Genomic DNA, 19,128 nt, shown 5'->3' on the forward strand with positions numbered 1-19,128 from the left:
CTCCATTTCACTCAACGAGAACACTTGTCTTTAATTGTTATCGGTTGATGTGTGCGCTTGCTGTAGGCTAGATAAGGAAAATGTCAAAAAGGAAACGTCAGCGACCACAGCTTGCAAGCGCGAACACAAGCGGGCTGAAATGGGAAAGTTTCTATCCGAAGACTGATTCTGAAAACGCGAAATGAACTGCCCGTTTATACATCGCACACTAGTTAGTATTGCTGTGTTAACCCTATTCCACTTGCATGTGAGAATCTTTCTCACATATGAAAAATATAAAGACAAACCTGTGCTCACGTTTAAGGGCAATTCCGCGCAAAATTGTCACATCCATAACGCCAACACAATGCCATGGTAGGCTATTTAGTTGCCGTTATGGATATATGACAGTTTTGCGTGGAGTTGCCCTTAAATGATGACAGCCTCAATTCTTGCATGAAACTTCACCTCACTGAATATGAGCCAGCCAGACTCCAAGGCCATCACCAAATCTAATCTCTGGTAGGCTGAATGTTCAATTTTTTGCCAATGACATGTCAATGAAAATTGTTGTTGTAAACTATGAGGTTACTTTGCATACCAAAGGACACTGGGAAAATAGGGGGTGGTGTTTAGCCTACATGGGAAGCCTAATTGGGCCTATACTTCTGTCATTCCACTTTACATTTCAAGTTACTTGCACATTACTTTTAAAACTAGTAGAAAATGTATTAAAAAATCCTCTGTTGAATAAAAGTAACTGTAGGCCTACATTAAATATCCAAACTTTTTCTTGTAACCGTCTTTATGTGGCTCTTCTGAGATTAAAAAATAAATAAATTTGGTAAAAGTGGCTTTCCAGGCAAAAAAGGTTGCCGCTGCCCCTGGCCTACTCTATGGCTAACCAATTTACAAAAATACATGGAGACATACACAGAGACCATGTAGAAATTTGTTGCCATTTCAAACCTGGATTATGAAGCCGCTTATTACAGATGCATGCTTTATATCCTCGTATTTGGTAAGGTCTGTTGTTTATTGTGATATACGGTTTTCCATAGGTTGAGTGAAAGTTTGTGATATGTTTCACAGAGGGTAATAGGTGTGCAGAGCTGTGCACAGAAAGCAAATATGATTAAATGTCATGCAAGTTCAATGTTAATTTTCTTGCGAACCATTTATCACAGCAACTTGGCACAAATATCACTGGAAACCTTAGATTCCTTCACATGATATGTGTGATATCTGTGTGACGAGTACTCTGCAATATATTTAGACTAGTTGAACCTTGACTTGAGATTTTACGAAGCAGTTCAGTACTGGGGCACAGGCTGAGTAAAAAGGGTCTAGTGACGCCCCTGCTAAGGTAGAATATAACCCAGACAATTTTAAAATTCTGGCCTAACGCATTTATTAGGTCTCAAAAAGAGGACAAGCCCGGGGAAAAGGCTACGAGTGCAACAAGTCTAATCTCCCGACCTCATATTTAGGTTTTTAGTTTAATCAATATTTTTGACAGGTAAGCTGTGTGCAAACAGCAATATGTATAGTCACATTTTTTTTAAAGCACTCCAGAAAAAAAGGACACTTTCTCTCCTGTAATAAAAAGGGAGACATCTATGTGTGCATGTGCCTGGTGTATGTATGTGTGTGTGTGTGTGTGTGTGTGTGTGTGTGTGTGCATGTGTATAAGAGTGTGTGCGTGTGTGTGTGTGTGTGTGTGTGTGTGTGTGTGTGTGCATGTGTCTAAGAGTGTGTGTGTGTGTGTGTGTAACAAGAGAGAGATAGACAGGCTGAGTGGGAGGAAGGACATGAGTACACCTCACGCATACTGAGCACCTCAGTGACCTGTGCGAGAGCACTGGATCGTTCAGTGGTGAACACATCTCGGCACTGAATGCGGGCTGTGTGCTTTCCTGGCCTCTTCCTCTCCTCTCCTTGCACAAACAGGAGAAGTGGAGGAAGGTAATATCAACGTGGCTGCAGCAGTACAAATGCTCTCATCAGTCTCACTCCTGTGATGTCTAATCCACCAGGGACCAAGCCTGACCGCAACTTTCTGGAGCAGCCGCTGAGGTTGGAATAAGAAGCAGTTGGCGCAGATGCACTCCACGCACCTGAGAGACCCAGAGGCTGTATATTGATTCTGAGCTCTCTGCAAATGAGAGATGGAAAAATTCAGGAGAGTGTTGGAAAGTAGAAGATGGAGACGGAGTGAGAGGACACAAGAGAGCAAGAGAGAAAGAGAGAGAGGGAGAGAGAGAAGGAAAGAAAGGAAATTGGGAGGGAGAGAGAGGCAGGGAAAGAGTGAGAGTTAAGATGGAGTGGGAGGGAGAGAGGGATGGAAATAATGAGAGTTGAGCTGGAGATGATATGATGGAGAGAGAGAGAGAGGCAGAAATGAAAGAAGTCTCTGATTGCTGGTGAGGCACCTCATCTGTACGTGTGCCTGTGGCGGAGGGCACCGTTCCAGGCCTCGCCGACCCGTCGGCGCTCCACATAAACGCTTCCCTCACCTCCCACATACACAAACACACACACACACAGCCTATGTTCAGGTCAGGAGGGCTTGCGAAGTAAAAGGGGTGAATAGAGGATTAGACAGAAGGACAACGGAGCAACTACAATGCAGTCCTAAAGAGGAGGGAGGGTGGGGGGGGGGGATTTCTTCTCTGATTATCCAATTCCAAGGGCATCTGATGACACAGCCTCTTTTGCCTGGTATATGGAGCAGGCAGCAGGGGGGGAAACGGTGGCAGTCAGAGAGAAGAGAATGAAACAGTGAGTCTACAAGGTGAAGGTCAACACCGCAACGAGAGAAAGCAGCTGAGATTGGATTCTTGGCACAAAAGTATAAAATCCTGTTACAGCAACGGCCAGTCAATCTCAGTTATTGATTTGTAACTGTAATGGTGCGGCCCCAGCATCTCTGCCACACTGCTTGAGGATTGCGGCAAAGTGCTGGTTTGAAGAGAAACGGATTAAGCTCTCAATGTGATTCACGGAGTGGAAAAAGAAAACCTCCAGCAAAAGCTTTTTTTATATATATATATATAAAAAAAGAACAGCTAAGGAAGTAGCTGACCTTGATAAATAAAGAATTAAAAGTGATTCAAGTGATTCGTGCATCAAGCTTTTTACTTTGTGCAATGTGCACGTCTTATAATGTGATTATGAGCATATCGAGATTTATTTGTAAAATTTAAAGTGTAAAATTGGGATTAAAAAAGTGCAGATGTGTTTGTTGTATATCAACAGGGCTGAACCCTCAGATACGGTCGCTTCCACAGATGCTGACGCCTTCACAATTAAGGAGCCCATTCTGCATCTAAAATGAATGCATGCCGTGCTCTCCACTCAGGAAATTAGGAATCCCTCCTTGTGTTCCCAATGCTGTTTCCCAGCCAGTTCCATCGAGATTCCACACAATCAATACAGGGAGGTCTCAGCTGCCTCAACAGGTGCCAAAGCCAGTCTGCTGGTGATAAATGGTTCACTAACTCCAAGTCGTCATGCTTGTGTTCAGCTGTGACATGTAAGCACGTACATGCTCTCTCTCTCTCTCTATAGGTCTCTCTCTCTCTCTCTCTCTCTCTCTCTCTCTTTCTCTCTCTTCCTCCCATGCAAAAACCACCCACACAGCCACCCACCACCGACCTATACAAAAGCATAAACATCACACACACACACACAGACAGACACACACACACACACACACACACACACACAAACACACACACACACAGGCTCACGTGCGGGCAAATCCATGCATATTTCTCTCACATACTTGCTCGATGGGGAGCATCATCTCACAGCTTTAGCCTGTCGCCATAACCTTGACTCAAGACACACTTTAGATTTCTGTAATCAAAGGGAACCTGCAGCCCCAGCTCAGTGCGAGAGCTCTGTTGTGTTGCCATGCTACCGTAGGGAAGAATGTAAAAGAGCCAGGCAAGAGACAGAGCTACTGATTAGAGGATGGGTGGAGGCAGAGAGAGGAGAGAGAGAGGAGAAAGAGAGAGAGAGAGAGAGAGAAAGGCTTAGCATCTTTAGGATTTCATATCTACCAGCATCAACAGGAAGGTGGCATAATCCCTCAGATTATTTGATTGTGAACCTCATTTTATACATTAACCTGCTCTAATTGCCATGCGATAAACACTGGCATGCCGCATGTTCACTTCTAGAAGATGCGCATGTGTGATACATTGTGGGAAATGTAACACTTAATTGCCATATCATATACGGCAAAAATTAAATCTTGATACATTTTCCTTCCCAATTTGCCAAGTGCAGCTTACTTTGCAGGACCCCCTCCACCCCCTCCGAGAATGATCTCTTAGTGTTATAATTAATATTTGAATCTTGGCATACTGAAAAGGTTCACAGATATCCAGTAATCTGCTTTGCGCCCTGTGTGCTGTTGTCGCGATGGTAAATCCATTAGGGGTGGAATGATGTCTCGCTCCCTCTGATCTGGATAAACATGTGGCCATGCGAACGCACACACGCTCATTATACTAAGATCAGGCCAACACTTGGTCTCCTCAGGCTCCGAACCCAGCCAAATGAAGAGGAGTGGGAGGGGGGGAGAGGGAGAGAGAGAGTGAGAGAGAGAGTGAGAGAGAGAGTGAATGAGAGGAGAAGGGGGAGGAGATGAGACAGGCCAACAGCCACACACAAACATCCCGGGGCAACACATCCTAATCAAGACAGAGGCCGCCCCAGTCTCCGGATTGGCCCCAAGCACTCGACACTCTGACTGTGTTCCCCGCCGCTAAGTGCCTCGGACTCCACCTCCCCCTCAGCCTCTCGTGGGCCCAGCTGATAACATCTGCACCCAACCACCAAAGCCAATTCACACCCACACGAGGAGCAGCAAGATAGGGGGAAAGACATGCAGAGAGAGAAAAAGAGAGAGAGAGAGAGAGAGAGAAAGAGAGGAGACTTTGCCCTATGGGTGGTTTGAACTTACAGCTCTCTACACCCCCACCCACGCCTACGGATCCTTGCAGTGCATCTGACGGGGAAGCAGGCAGACATGTCAGCCCCATCAGAGGAGCTTTTCATGTCAGGGCCCCTCTGTGTCTGGCTGGGATAAGTTGTCTCCAAGGGAAATAGCGAAGTGAAGAACAACAGCTGCACACACCATGCCAGGGCTTTCTGTTTGCGTTACAGCGCCGGTGCTAACGCTAGCACAACTAATGATTTCACTCAATCCTGCAGATTGGAAAGTTGGGATCAGTGGTGATGGCCATGGCCATCATTAGGATGATGAAATTGCAGGTTGGGAAAGGAATTACTGTAATTAACGTCATCTCTGACACCATGCATTTAATAAGGCAGACTCGGCGGCAAAGCTCCGGGATGTTCTGTGAGCACCGAGGGAGTACGTGTGGGAGTACAAGGGCTGCAATTTGACCAGTGGGTAGCTGTAAATCAGTAGTCTCTAGTGCCCTGCGGGGCTTTTCACTACCATGTGAATGAGCGGGCCAACTTGTAAGGCCCTTTTCCTGGAGACCGCTCTTAAGATGGACAGGGAGGGTTATTTTGTATGAGCTAATGAAGAATAGTCTATTAATGCCCCACAGTGAAGTCACTGTTTTCTGTTGCTTCAAATTCACTAGGATAGCTCCCCTTCAGTGAGTTGAAGGCAAGGCAATATTTGCAACTGTGGAGCAATTTTGTAGGATTTTAGTCACTGGATGAGACAGCCGAATTTGAATAAGCTGCGAGGCTACAAGCATGGGGCAGTGCGACCGACGCTTTAGAAAAACATCCTTTTTATGAAGACCCCGAAGTTGGTGACAGGTGTCAGCTCAGCCGAGCCACGTTTCCCTGCGCTTTCTGCGCTCCACATTTCCATGTGCCGCGTGCGCTGGGGTGCCAATTAGGGGTGGCTCAACGTCAAAGGCAAGCGCGCGTGCCGGATCTTGCCCGCACGCATCCATCTCGCACGGCCGACGCATCCGCAGAACATGTGAGCGCTTGCACAACCTCTCGTGGTCCCACAGCAGGGCTGTTTGTGTTTTCTCTACTTCCCCGTGCTTTTCTCCCTTTTCTTTTGAAAAACGTTGTCATCCTTTCATCTCTCTCATTTTTATCTTCTGACCTGCGTGTGAAGCTTCTTCCCGGAGCCTGCCATCTTCCCCCATGTTAAATGAGCCATTTTTCCTTCGAGATCAAGCTGTGTTGGAGCGACCGCTTTCAGAACCATCACAAACACTTCAAGGTCAGCTAAGAATGAAAATAAGAGATGACTAAGCTTCTGCCATAGAGACGGAGGCAGCTCTGCTGTCCTGCTATTAAGTCTGTTTACTGCTGTAGGGAAAGAGAAGCTTGTTTTGAAAGACAGAGAGGATGTATTCAGCATATTTATGTAGAAATGGCACAAGCCCACACTATGGCAAGCCTTTAAAAAAAAAAAAAGGATTCAAAAAATCACTCATATGTGAGAGAAAGTACTGACTATCCAGCTTGAGAAGCTCTGAGGGCAATAAGAGGACAAGCTGTGAAATTAGACAAAGTAAGAGAAAAAAAATGTGGTTTGTTTTCATCTGTGCTACATTCAAATTTCAATCTTTTTTTCCTTTGAAAAGACATGGAAAAAAAAACAAGAAAACAGGACAGATACTCATGTTGGCCGACTGAGCCCAGGGGATGTGACATGGTTCAAGTGATGTTCCCCATCGTTCTCTTACACTGATGAAAGACAGCTATCTCCACATAGCCGGGGAACAAGATCAGACAACCAGAGCAGATATACACAGTTATCAGTCATCTCTCTCTCTCTCTCTCTCTCTCTCTCTCTCTCCCCATATCCTCTCTCTGTGTCTGAGCTGAAAAAGCTCAAGGGTCAGATCAATCACTATGTTGCTTGCTGCTTAATGATTTGAGGCACAGGGCTGCGTCTCCAATCCTGGAGCCAGCAGCGTGGTGGCCAGAGCTCACAGCCGACCATCAGTATTGCCAGCTTGTGGCCTCCCAGCGGACAGCCCTGCTGACTGCAATAACTGACGCGGAACACGTGCCTTGCCTCTGTAACTTCAAAGAAGCACTGGCTCAAACATGGTAATGATTTCAAAGACAACCCCTGCTGCTCCTAGCTGGGGTGTCACTGTCATCATACTCTTCTGCCTGCTTTGATTGTGTGTGTGTGTGTGTGTGTGTGTGTGTGTGTGTGTGTGTGTGTGTGTGTGTGTGCGCGCGTCTCCCTCTCCCTCTCTCTGTTACTGTGTGTGTGGTGTGTGCATGTGTGTGTGCAACTATGTGCACTGGCATCTGTGTGTGTGTGTGTGTGTGCGTGTGTGTGTGTGTGTATGTGTGTGTGTGTATGTGCGTGCGTGCGTGCGTGTGTGCACGTGTGTGTATGTGCGTGCGTGCGTGCGTGTGTGCACGTGTGTGTGTGCATGTGTGTGTGTGTGTGTGTGTGTGTGTGCGTGTGTGTGTGTGTGTATGTGTGTGTATGTGCGTGTATGCGTGTACGTGTGTGTGTGTGTGTGTGTGTGTGTGTGTGTGTGTGTGTGTGTGTGTGTGAGTTTATGCCCGAGAAACACAGGCTGAATGAGAGTGGGTGTGTAGATATGATGAGGTGATGAAAGTGGGAAGAGGAAATGTAGATGGCTGGGCCTCTCTGACTACATTTACATCAATTTGATGCTTTTTTTGCATCTCCTCCATAATCAGCATTTCATACATCCTGATATCAGTGGCTCTATTTGCTATCTCCTCTGACCCTTAAAACAATTCCCTAGTGATGGGGTTTCGGTTCAATTTCAGCCCATCTATTTAGCCAGCACTAGCTCTGCTGTGCTGCATAAGATTAACACATGGTCTTTTAGCTTGGACAAAAGAGTGGGACTGATGACTGCAGGCATCATGATTAGACTAATGCTGTGCAATGGGCTGTGTACGGTCTGCAGCCAGTGTATATGTCTTTTTTTGAATGACAGCCCGGCGCCTAATGATTCTAGTTGTACTGAATGTTCAATTTGAGAAGACATTTATAGCGCAGGGGTAACGAGGCGAAGGCTCCCAGCGTGAGAGGCCATGCCAACAAAATGACCATCATAAAATGCAGGCAAGGTTCAGATCTGAATACATTTGAAACACGGAATAACTTTGGCCAACCCTTTTTCACCTCATGTCACTATTACAATAACTGTAGATTTTTAAAGTTTGTACAGTTTCATTTTATTTCATTTGAAAGACTGATCATGGTAAATCAAAGTGTGCGTGATATTAATGAATTTCCACGTTACAAAAATACAATCAACAAAACAAATGTTTCTATTATTGAAAATCAGTGGCGTAACTATAGTAGGTGCAGCAAGTGCAGTCCCACCAGGGCCCATGACCTCCCGGGGCCCGTCGCTACCCCCGCCCTGCCTCCTTTTTTTTTTTTTTTTTTTGAACTTTAGAATGTTAGAGCACGGAGAGTGAAGCGTCACTTTGATGATCTATCGGAAGATGAGCGCTTAACCGATGAAGAGAGATACTTCAAAGTGCAGGTATTTAATAAACTCTGGACATCATAATCAGTCAGCTCTCCCAAAGATTTGCAAGTATGCGAGAAACTTGTCATGTGTTTGAGTCTTTACGTCCTATGACCCTTCAACTCACAGGTGATGATGAACTGCTTGAAAAGGCAAGACGTTTGTCAGACCATTATAGCAGGGACATTGCACCGACATTCCCAACACAACTCCTCTCATTCAGGTCTTGCTTTAAAGCAGAGATTTCACAGAAGTCATCTATTTTTCAACTTGCCAAAATGCTGGTGGTAGATTATGACAGTGACAAGTTCTGAGTGTGACACGACACTTATTCTAAAGATTATGACAGTGTAACATCCACATTCAGGGAAGTGTGTATGTTGTTTCTGACATTGCCTGTGACTGTGGCAACAGCTAAGCGATCTTTTTCCAAACTCAAACTTATTAAGACCTATACCTAAGGAGCAGCATGGGGCAGGAGAGGCTCCGTGGGTTAGCTATCCTGTCCATTGAAAATACGAGAGCCAGAGCATTAAATATTGGGAACATCGTTGACGATTTTGCACAAGGAAAGGCTCATAAGATTGCCTTCTTCTAATGGCCTAATTCACGCATATTGGGGATTGTATGCATATGAATGATTTTATTTGGTTTCTGGACGGTTAAATAAGTTAGGCTACATTAAAGGAGAATTCCGGTGTGATATTGACCTAAAGTGTGTTGAAACATGATACCGAGTGTGAACGTATGTCTCATAGCCCATCTCGGCTTGTCCCCTGCACTCCAAAATCTGGCGCTAGTTAGCCGATGCTACCAACAGCTTTTTCAGTTGTGGTGCTTCGGCATCGGGCTAGCCATGCAAATAAATCACTGTTTTACACCATTTACGAGGCTCAATGTATCTCCACACTTCATTGGTAGACTACCGAAGGCCCTGACATTTAAAACGAGAAAAATAATTCTGTGGAAATGCATGGATTCCAGTTGCTGCTACTGGAAGAAACTGGAATCCATGCATTTCCACTGAATTATTTTTGGAATCTGATCCCTTATCATACCTGTTCATTCTTACTCGTCACTCGACTTATCGTGACTAAATTCAAGATGGCTGCAAACGCTAAACTTCGTGAAGATACTGTCTGTATAAATTGTCTTGTAAGTAAACTACCAGTGCTTTTTAAAAGTTCTCAATGTCTCGTTTTAAATGTCAGGGCCTTCGGTAGTCTACCAATGAAGTGTGGAGATACATTGAGCCTCGTAAATGGTGTAAAACAGTGATTTATTTGCATGGCTAGCCCGATGCCGAAGCACCACAAGCTGTTGGTAGCATCGGCTAACTAGCGCCAGATTTTGGAGTGCAGGGGATAAGCCGAGATGGGCTATGAGACATACGTTCACACTCGGTATCATGTTTCAACACACTTTAGGTCAATATCACACCGGAATTCTCCTTTAAGTTTTGTGTCTGCGCAGTGCGAGTTTATAAGCAAGCAATCTACGCTTGCAGTTTCCGCAGAGGGTTGAGGCGCATTGAGTGTTCCCATAATTCCATGCGAGTTGATGTTAATGCAGTAATATTAGATTACCCTGGCCTGCAGGCTGTTAATAATTTTTTTTTTTTATGTTTTCACATGTAATGGATATATGTCGTGTGTTTTTTATTTGAAATTGTAATCTGTAACTACTAAATTACTTCGGTGCCTCAGGCCCTTTGCATAAACAATTGAAGTCACCCTTAATGTGTATTGCATGTATCAGAGCTAATTCATCCTGGGCCAAAATCCGTCGGCATGGGGTCCGCGTAGCGCTCTCGCACCTGGGCCCACCGGTGGTTTGGTACGCTACTGTTGAAAACGTATGTAAAATACAATGCAGCAAATTGCCAGCACCTGCCAACAACCAATTATAATCTCTATTTGAATGTGCTGTGACTTTGGAATATCTGCAGTTGTCTTAGCAACATAATATAGCAAACATTTGTCTTACCTCATTAAAAATGTTAAAATAAGAAAGCTCAGAGGTCTGGCACATTGTTCTCTGCTATCGGTTGAAGATGCATGCATGTAGGGGCTCACACATTATGTATTCATGGCTTTCTGGAGTGCTTCTTCAGTATTCATGTAAGCGTCCAACCCACAAAAGCAACATGGCAAAATGGCATGGTTGCCGCTGAATGTAAACCTCATTAAGATCAAACGCGAGAGGGAAAACCTGGTCCAATCACTAGTGATGGGGGAGGGCACTTTTACTCATCTTTTCCAATTAGACTTTAGGACAGGATGCATCCTCCCTCTTAAGTTATTGTAGGTAATGGTGAGTAATTAGTCAACTTCAAGGTATCTGGGTCTTAATGAGTGTAAGCTCGGCTAATTCGGGGAATGGCGTGTTTTTATCACTACGTGATGTGGTTGTTTGCCCTCTCCCCTGGCATCCCCTACAATTTCATTTGTCAGCTGGAGAATGTTGAATTCCACCTGTATTTTCGACATGAAGAGCTCAGGATACTCTCACTGGCAGCTCACAATGGAACCGCAGTCCAACTGTGTCAGCAGATCCGCCCAAGGATGTTTGAGTAGATTGCAAGGAAATCGAGGAAGTGGATGGATGCACCCACCCATTCAAAATCAGCTCAGGCTGTGCCATGGCCAATTAGAATTTGTGGGCACAATGTCATCCTGCCCTCCTTTAAGAGGCGTAGCCACCCCCACCCCACCCCCCCTATCTTTGGTACTATGGGAGGCCCAGCCAGCTATGAGCGAGGGAGAGGGAGAGAGAGAGAGAGAGAGGGAGAGAGAAAGGGAAAGAAAGAGAACGAGAGAGAGGAAGAGAAAGAAGGACACAGAGAGAGAGAAAGAGTGAGAGAGAGAGAGAGAGAAAGAGGGAGAAGGAGAGAGAGAGAATCCGCTAATCTCCATCAGCGCTTCGGGACAGAGAGCTGACTCTGGCTGACCGGCTGTTGGCACGAGCTATCTGGGGAAATCATGCAGTCTGGGAACTTGAAGGCCTGGACGTCTGGGCTGCAGCATCTGCTTGCCATTGATAAAGGGTCATCACAGTCACAAGTCCCCATGCACCTCCTCAGCTACCCAGCTTTTGTGTCCAATCAGTCAGCTGTGTGATTAGTACAGAAAGGGAGAAGGGGGAAGCTCAGGATGGCGTAAAAAGAAATCAGAAAGACAACTAGAGACTGGAAGAAGAGGTGCATAAAAGTGGCGGGAATCATAAGGAATCCTACTCAGATGGTCACTGAGATCTTCACCATGGATTTAATAAGCAACCAAACACTAGGAGGAAAGAATAGTATCCTAGAGAACTGAGGGACATCACATTATGCATTTCAGTGGATTCACTGAGCGAATTCTGTCCGTGAATAATTCTGTCTGTGAGGGATTCTTTGTTGGAGCTTCATGAGGTTTCCCAATTCTGTCTGTAAGGGTTTCTCTGTTATAACTCCAAAAGGTTTTCAATTTTGATGGTTCTCGCATAGAGTGCGGCAGATGTCAGAGAGTCAAAAGATATGATGTAGAGAGAGATGAGAAATATGATGCCTTTAAACCCTTCAGGACCCTGGACAGCGCCATCTCAAACACCTCAGCAGGGGTGGCCAGAGTGCCCATTCCTCACACAAACAGGTCAGTCATTTGAACACATTTGATGGTACAGATAGATTCAGAGAGAAAAATAGCTCAAAGGTGTGTAGGTGTGTGTGTGTGTGTGTGTGTGTGTGTGTGTGTGCGTGCGTGCGTGCGTGGTGCGTGCTTGCGCGCCACGTGTGTGTGTGTGTGTGTATGAATATGTGTGGTTGTGATATGTATGTGTATGTGTGTGTGTGTGTGTGTGTGGTGTGTGTGTGTGTGCATGTGTGTGTGTGTGTGTGTCTGTGTGTGTGAGTGTGTGTGTGTGTGGTCAGCAAGCAATAGCAATTGCTTCAATCATACTTGCACAGAAATAGTGTGAGTACTATAGTAATGGCTATGACACTATTACAGCGTAATAGTTCATGGTGTGATCAGTAATTCAGTAATGTATCCTCATTTAGAGCTAAATCACTGAAAAAAATGAATAAAACACTTTGGTATTTTGCAAACTGGATCTGACAGCCTCATAAATCTTAAAATGTGTAACTTTAAGGCCATTGACCAACAATTCAATGTGATTCAACAAGGCCACTGGAGCTTTTGGAAGACAGCCAGTTCCGTAATGCATAGTGTTGATGAAAACACAATGAAATCCAGCGAAACCCATGAGTTTCATGAAGACATCATGTTCTGGAGTCGACGCCTGCATCGCATTAGAGTGACGCATTTGAGCTCTGACTGGTGCCAGAGACGGAAGCAGAGTGGGTTGAAAGGCAATAGAGATGAGGCTATTTAACCTTAGTGTAAGAAAGATTAGTCAGGCCTGATGGGCTGTAGTGGGAGTGGGAGTATTTATGTATGTATGAGCATGGTGCGAGTATTTCTGTGTGTTTGTGCATGCATGTGCATAATGTGTGTGTGTGTGTGTGTGTGTGTGTGTGTGTGTAGGTGTGTGTGGGAGAGAGAGAGAGAGAGAGAGAGAGAGAGTATGTATGTGTGCGCACAGAGGAGAGGGTTAAATGCTGACAAGTCGAAGCCCTTGTTTGAGAGGGACGCCTCAATTTCTCCCGTGACAACGTGTCCAGAAGATAATATGGCATGCCACAGTCAGACGGCATCCACTGGATCCTCACCAGTCTCCACTTCAGTGCCATTCTGCCTCTGAGAGGCAAAGCTGCTCATTTTCACGCGTATACAGAGACACACAGAGTCGTTTCACACATTTTGCAAATGCAAAGGACCTGACACAAACAAGTGTGCTCTAAAAAAGACAGATATGCCTCTTACAAATCGTGTCTTTTTTAAGGTGGATTATATAATGCTTAAACAGTGGTGGCACAGCGACAGTAGGGAGGCTCAACAGGATTTTACAGTACAAAATATGGACAATTTCTGACTACAGTGTCTCCATGCCAAAGAATAAACGTGAGCCAGTCATACGAGTCATAAGGGTCTTTTTAGCTTTTTTTCTACAGTACTGTACAGTATATGGAAGGGTGTTAAAGGTAAACTATGCAGTATTGGCAATTTCCTTACTGTTTTCTCGGTTTTTGCTTCTTTTTCGCTGGCTCTGTCATGACGAATGTCTGAGAAACTCTATCGCTACCTTTTTCTAGCCGGTGCCTGGCGTGTATGTGTATTTGAATGCAGTAAAGCAATTCATTATACTCGTTATACTTCCTGTCACCGAGGCCGTCAGCCCGCCGGCTCACAGTTGCAAGGGTGGTTTTTCCGCTCACAGGCGCTAGGGGGAAGCGAGACGGCCACAATTCAACCCGAAAAAAGTAATATAACCATCCCAATGACTCTGAAGCTGTTAAATGAAGGTAAATTAAGCTTAAACATTTGCATATTAAGCTAAAAAAAACTGCATAGTGTGCCTTTAATGTGTGATTGTTTGCATTTTTAAAAGTCATTGTTTTCTATTATTTTATTTTTTGGTCTTTTGCTTGTATGCACAGTATAGGACAGATATAGAAATCACAGGAAGCATGTGGGGTGGAATCGGAAAATCATCCCCTTAGAATGATATGGTTCTATCTGACATTTTTGTCAAAATTGAGTTATTGACATATTCATATTCTGTGACAACTTCATAAGGTGAGGTGAGTCATTTCTTGAAGTTGTATGCATTTTTAAACATTAAAAACTCATATATCTAAAGACGCTTGTTCCCCTTATTAATGTAACTATATGAGATTCTAAATTCAATATCAATAACTACTCAGAATGCTGACAGAACCCTATAATTCCAAGGGGACAAAATGACTGAAATGCGAGTCTCCATGGGCACTTAGACCTGGATCAAAGTCCTTTTGGGCAAGTCCCCCCACTCAGCGGCCATGTTGCAACGCACTTTGGGCAGTTATCGGGCAGCTATTTCAGCTCCAGCAGCGAGATCACAACACATGATTGGCACAATGTATTCACAACATACCACATGATTGGCACGATGTATTTACAACATATCACATGATTGGCACAATGTATTTACAACATACCACATGATTGGCACAATGTACGATATATTCACATGTCAACTTTTGGCGGTGGAAGGGGCATAATATGTGTAGACCACTGCCATGTTTGCGTTACAAACTAACCCCATGCATTCCTATGGAGGACTCTTTGAGTGCTGTGTCTCCTCATTAGAAAGCCTCTGCCTGAATGTGGCAAAGGTGCCGCCTCGTGCATCACAGCTCTCCTCCAAAGCCATTTTTAAACAGAATCTCTGACGTGCAGGACACACAAGTATCATTCACACAGTACAGTACAATTACATTTCTCCAAGAGTGCCCCATGCAGACCCATCATATCAATCCACATAGGGAACTGGGTCTCTCTTTGTAATAGTGGGAATAATGGGTAACAATAGCTGAGTAAGTAAGTAAAAAGAGAGGAAGGGAGATGCCAAAAGACCCTGAGAGTCGTTATGGTGAAAGCTAATGCGGGAGTATGGTGGTTTGCAGTAGCCCATCATTAATAGTAGCAATATCAAACAAGGCTGCTCATCTCTACAAAAAAAGAAAAGAACAGAAAAATGTCCTCAATCAATGAGATGGAAAGTGGCAGTGGAACACAAAGGATACACATCTAAAACGTGCTGCTGCAGTTTATGTTTTATTGAACCGCTTTCATGTGTGTTTATTTTTTTAAATCTCATTTCCTATTTTGTCTTTAAGGATGCTGTTATATGAAATATATTGATGAGGTGTAATCCAGTTGAAAGATGGCTGCTTGAGTCAAAAGCCAAAATGCACCATTTCAGGTCCTGTCTGATTTGCAGCACTTTGCTGAAGCGTAAAGCGAACAGCTTGAGGATCAACAATGATTAGAGTATATTTAAATCAGGAAGTCATATTTCTGCCTTGGCATGTGTAAGCATGGCTTCCTCTTCACATATGGTCTAATCTGTCCCACTGATAGACAGTCTTTGCAGGAAAGCCATGGCATATTGTCTCAAACCCAAACGTAAACAAACTGTACGACAAACAAAAACAGAACAACAAACACACACTTAATGCTCTGCTGGAGCACTCTCTGATATGGCGCTGTCGCAGCCGAGTCGGGAAGGAAAAAAAAGGCGATCTCCCACAAGGCAGACTACGGTTTGTATAGAATGGTGTGAACGAGTTCAAATACACCAGCAGTTTCTGATCAATGCACTCCAGCAGTAGAGTGTGGAATTACTCATGCGACTGCTCCGTGCGCGGTAGTCGTCGCTGGAGCCTTTCATCCTAGTCTGCATTTTGCCCCTGCTCCTTTTAATCTACCATACTCTTAGAATCAGACTATTGTATGTGACTTCTCTAATAAGCTCAAAATAGATTGCTGCGCCCTGGTAATCAGGTAATTACTGAGGTGGGGAACCGTTAAAAACCACTGAGAGTTTCTGTTTCACAAAGCTGCACTGGAATATGAATAGATACATATTTCAGATCCCTCCTAATGGTCCTGTTTTAATCGGAGTCTAACAGTTAGAGGACTTCAGTGGCTCTACAGAAGATGTGGACCACTATTTTGCAGCCTGTTTATCACGTATCATGTATTCACCTCTTGTGAATGCTACAATTAAGCAAAGCTTTTGGTCTGAAGAAGCTTAGTGAGGATAAGACCGTGGGTTGTGGCTGTGGCCTTTCTTCAGTAACGTAGAGCGCTGCTTTGCTCTACCACACTGCTGGTCACGCAGAGACTCTGCCGTGTGAAGTAATGAGGTAAAACACAGTGTTTTGTTTGTGCTGGTGTAAGAGAAAGGCTGCCCTCATGGCAAAGAAAGCAGATGGCGGAGAAAGGCACCGGGCCATTGCAAGAATAGTTCGTGCATTTGAAGCATACAGTACATTTTCATTCATGTAAACATACCTGCACACACACGCACACAGTCACACACACACACACACACACACACACACACACACACACACACACAGTCACACACGCACACAGTCACACACGCACACAGTCACAGTCACACACACACACACACACACACACACACACACACACACACCTCACTTAGCCTCTCCTTTAGGGGCACCATATGCCGTGCGCTGAGTTACTGCTCACAAGCCAATACGTCTTGATAAAAGGGCCTGCTGACACGAGCATATAAATATAAATGATGCCCCCATGTCAGGTAGGTGCTTTAATTAACATTTAACATTAGAGAGGCTGATTTTATTTTGGCAGGTGACAGATTCATGACGGGTCTGTGTTGGGCAAGAACCAGGTGAGGCTTATGTGAACTGATTACAACCAAAGATCAAGGAACAGAACAAGAAAGGTGAATTATGTTTTTGATTTTTTTTTTTGGTTAGGTAAACACATAGTAAAGTAGAAATAGTAAAGAAAAACATTAGATCAAAGGGAGAAAAAAGAGCACCAGAACTCCATTACTTCTCCCGTTCTCTCTCTCTCTCTCTCTCTTTCTGTGTGTGTGTTTATGAGAGAAAAAGAGGGAGACAAAAAGAGAGGGAGTGTGTCAGAGGATGTAAATGGTTTCCATACCTTTGATTTGGGGATTGTGTTTAATCCAACCAGTGTCACATACACGCACACACCCACCCACACACGCACGCACGCACACATACACACTCCACTCAACCAGGCTAATGGCCTTGCAATTAGTGATGGAGGCGTATGGCTTTGGCCTGCTCTACTCCTGCCTTTTGAAAACACTGGACTTTTTTCATCCGTTTTTCTCTCTGAATACTGTGTGATTAACGGCTCTTAAGCCTTGAGACTAATTAGAAGAGAGGTGAGGAACACCAGAGATAATCAAGATGAAACTAATTTACCTGTGTCAATGTGGATAATCTGTTGATAAAAAGATGAGGAAAGGAAGAGTATTCTTTCCTATCAAAACTTCCTAGTGTTCTTTTAAACTGTGTTTCACAGTCACACTATGCGAGGAAAAGCCAATTAGACAGATGGAAAAGTCGAGTCATTCCCAAAAGCAATTAGTAGCACATCACTCACATCTATAGAGAAATCTACAAGGCAATCAGACAGTGATTTATTTGGTGTGTTTGGTAGGAGAGGCTGACTAGACCCTGAGTAGGCAGGGGAGGAGAGGCACAAATCAATGAGAAAGGAACAAGAAGTTAATGCAGTCAGTATGGAAGGTGAGAATGGCAAAGAGATGCATACAGACAGAGAGAGAGAAAAAGAGAGAGAGAGAGAGGGAGAGAGAGACAGTGACAGAGAGAGAGAGGGTGAGACAGAGAGAGAGGCAGAGAGAGATAGAGAGATAGGCAGAGAGAGAGAGCATACAGAATGCACAATCTAAATCCATTTTTTTGTATGGATTTCAAGTTTTCTTATCTGACGCTCTAAATATCTCTGCAGTATGGCTCTCTACCTGACTCCCATGCCTCAGTGACACAGATAATGGCCGTCTCAGTGTACAGACGAGAGTGTAGAGGGGGCTCAACATGCTAATGTGTTGTGTGTGCAGACGAGTCCTCGCGTTTTATTTCATTATTCATGCCCTATGTTATTGTATTTGGGAATGTACTTATTATGTCACTCTGTTGACTCTGATGAAAATAAATGCAGACTTATCAGAAAAGAATTAAGGCTTTGGATTTGTAAACATCAACCTGCAATAATCTGCTGATGGGATTTTTTGGGAGTATGTTTTGTTCATTCATAGCAGCCAAATACATGCAGTTTTTTTGAGCCCACGATCATTCATTTCATGCTGATGAACTTCCCGCATCCTCCCACCATCTCTGGAGATGTCAGGCGTCGTTTGAAATGCATCTGGATTAGGGCCGTGATAGAAAAGGCTGTGAACCCAAATGACTGAAGAGGGACAAAGAAACCAAATCTGCAAGGCAGGAGAAAGAGATGGACAGAAAGAGAGAATGAGGAGGAGGAGGAGGAAGAGTAGGGCTACAGGCTTGGGGAGACCCAGTTCTACTAATCCCTAGTGGTCACGACTCACTCAGCCAGAGATTCTCACCTCAAATGAGATCTCCGGGGAGTTGGTGAAACTTGGCTCAGAAAAGCCCCTGTGCGTCCTCTGGGAGTGCAGCTTTTTTCATACCTCACTTCACGTGTAGAACTTTCTGGACAGAGTGTGTGAAAGAGTCACTACAGGGGAGACAGTGGCAGCGAACAAGACAGAGAGACAGAGTGCGTGAGACCGGAACGGTAAAGTACCGCAGAAACCGGAGAAAAATACAAATGGAAAATATGGAGAAAAAAAAGCAATCCATCTTTCATTTGAGCGCGTGGAGATGGCAGAGAGATGATTGCACAGTGCAGTGAGTACGAAGGAAGGCAAAATAATCTAGCTCTATCTATTAAATCTGACACTTTTCTTAACAAGACCTGACAATCTTAGGAAAGAGAAAGATATCCTCAGCTTACAAGTGAAGATGAACGTTCCAGGAAAGATCCCAACCCCACCCCACCCCACCCCGCCATGCTGATGGGAGGTGCAGCATGGAAGTGGATCACTTATGCACAGCCTAGATGCCAAACACATGCTATGGCAGGGAATCTGTATTCTGATGAGTATGGAATGCCCAGAGGCTCTCTGACACATTGTTGGGAGGAAGAAATAGTCA

The sequence above is a fragment of the Alosa pseudoharengus genome, unplaced genomic scaffold (genome assembly GCF_046254945.1).
Source record: "Alosa pseudoharengus isolate Yale_2024_CS ecotype anadromous, Long Island Sound unplaced genomic scaffold, YU_APseudo_1.1 YU_APseudo_1.1_scf_22, whole genome shotgun sequence".
Taxonomy (NCBI): domain Eukaryota; kingdom Metazoa; phylum Chordata; class Actinopteri; order Clupeiformes; family Clupeidae; genus Alosa; species Alosa pseudoharengus.